This window comes from Telopea speciosissima, chromosome 9 (assembly GCF_018873765.1).
Source record: "Telopea speciosissima isolate NSW1024214 ecotype Mountain lineage chromosome 9, Tspe_v1, whole genome shotgun sequence".
NCBI classification, from domain to species: Eukaryota; Viridiplantae; Streptophyta; class Magnoliopsida; order Proteales; family Proteaceae; genus Telopea; species Telopea speciosissima.
Window position 1 is genome coordinate 27,143,985 of NC_057924.1, and position 2,617 is coordinate 27,146,601.

Genomic DNA, 2,617 nt, shown 5'->3' on the forward strand with positions numbered 1-2,617 from the left:
CCTTGGTGAACGAATGCGGGGGCTGACCAGTCTTCTCCGACAACTCAATGGGTGTATGGCGGGAAGGGGTTGGAAGCCCGCACCAAGGATACATGTATTGGGGATTGTAGTGGCTCAGACCCGACTTAGTTGTATTGCTAGGTGGCTAATAATAAAGAATCTGGACTTGCATATCATGTAGATCATATGAATTGTGGATTGTGATTGTATATACATGCATGATGGATGTTATTTGCTCATGAGCTCGGTGGGGCTCACACTCTGTTATATGTTGCTTTCTTCTTGGATGATCCTGCAGGTGGATGGCACTGTGGCATGGCGGGCTATCTCGAGGAGGAGAGTTTTGGTTGTTACGATGATGTTGGTGTGGACCCCGACAGAGGTCATACCGATTCTGCGTACATTCTCGGTGGTCATTGCGGATGAAAACCATTGAAGCGTGCATGTGATGTTTTGACTGGGGACTCCTTTTGGGTTTTCTGGAGTAATCCCCGTTCTGACTTGGTTATTGTAGTTTTCTTTTCTTTTCCTTTTTGGGGCTGAGAATGCTCGCCCTGTTTATATTTTTGTATGTAGTACTGTTCTTATCAGCTTTTGTTTCTTTGTTGTGGGTTGTGTGTGCTCAGGAGATGTATCAAACAAAACTTTATATGTACATATTATCATCAGTTCCCATATCGCTATGCTTCCATTTACTTTTAAATTATAGACGTCCTGCATTACTCTGATCTTACTTATGGTTAAGATGTGGATATGGTTCTGTGATCGTAAGCACTGCTTCTAGATCAGTGGGATTTGGTGGATTGCCGTTACGCAATTCGGGTCACCTACCCAATCCTCCTAGGGGGTGGTTTGGGGTGTGACATTAACTCTAGATGAGTAAGGTTGTTCTTACACTTTTCTAGATTGTACTTAGGTTGTGTAAGGGATTCTCTTATCCTTACAAGATTGTAGGATCCTCTTATCCTGAAAAAAGATATGTAATGGTGTTTTTCCCACCTATTGTACTGAAAGGGAAAGGTTTAGTGGAATTCTCTCAAGGTTGAGAGGAGATGTAGACTCCAGGTTGAGTCGAACCACTATAAATACTTATGTCTCTCTTGTTTTAATTTATATTATTTTATATTATCTTAGAAATTTAGTATAATTTTAAAAAGGACATAAATTCCACTAAGATAACCTATTCACCCCCCTCTTGGTTATCCAACAATGGTGACTTCCAGCGGACTTGGGTGCCATTCTCAACAGACCACCGGTATTTGGGTTAGAGCATGGGTTATATCGGGGGCTTGTGAATAACCCAGTGAGGGGGTCCAGTCTCACAAGCTTCCAACCGCAACTCAGGTTCGCTATTGCCGGATAGTCACCGTGTTTGACACTGAAGGCCAGGGATGCTTCCTAAGGGATGTTGTAGTAGCACTTTACCCCAAAGACTTAGGCATTCTGATTGTTCGGTGGATAATAATAAAATGAACTCATTATACATTCTTTGCATCCTGGTGGATTATACATTCATGATTGTCTGTGTATGCTTGTGTGATCTAATTGCTCACTGGGCTTGGTGGAAGCTCATCCCACGAGAGTCCCTTTTTTTTAGATATGGATGCAGGATTAGAGGAACTGGCCAATGGTGATTCAGTATATTAGTACTGTGATGGATAAGGTACTTGGCAGAGATGTGTACGAATTGGGGTGTACTTGTGAGACCAGTACTCATGTGACTTAGTGCGGGCTTAAGGCCCATATGAGTTTTGGAACGTTTATTGAAGGTTAATGTAATTAAATACGATTTTAACATTTGGGGTTTAATTATTTGTATTTATACATATTACTAGTTAATGTTTACAAACCTTGAAATGTTGGAATAAGATGCCACTTACTATATGATATCACCTATGTAGCTTTTGCACTCTGGTATTTTATATATGTTATATAGCTTCCGCACAAACTCTGATTTGATTTGTTATATGGAATCGGTGACCCTAGCACCGCAAAGTGTAGATCCTTGGGTTGGTGTGGAATACTAGGGTATACCAGTCACACAGCCCTCGGTGTAGGGAGCTGGGTGAGACAAGTCAACCTCAAGCCCCTTATTCCAAAGTATCAATCATGAAAACACAAGGAGAGGGCTTTGAGGATGATTTTTAGAAATGCGGCAAAGGAAGACACGATCCTAAGAAAACGCTAAAATTAGTTTCAAAGAAGCATCTTTGCAATTATGTATATAGTTTTTCCAACAAAGAATGTTTACTGCACTAGAAAAGATATTGTTTATCAGTTGTGTCAGGTGAAATGAGATCCTATTATCCATTTTTAATTGCAGAAGTGGAAGTATGTCAGAGAAGGATATAGGGTGAGTTGGTTGGTGTCTTGTGTATTCCTTCTAATTGGGACCACAGCTCCTAGAGCACTTATTCTAATGGCAATTTATATGGGAGTTGTCTCTGGTCTGTCTAAAGGCTAAATTCCTAGTTTTCTTTCTCTATTGGAGATTGTGTATGGTTATCTGGTGATCACAATTCATAACAACTCTTGACTAAAATTATGATCAAAAGAGAAAAAGGAGGCTATGAAATGCAACTAGTTGGATATGAAATCAGACTAGTTCAGCATCAAT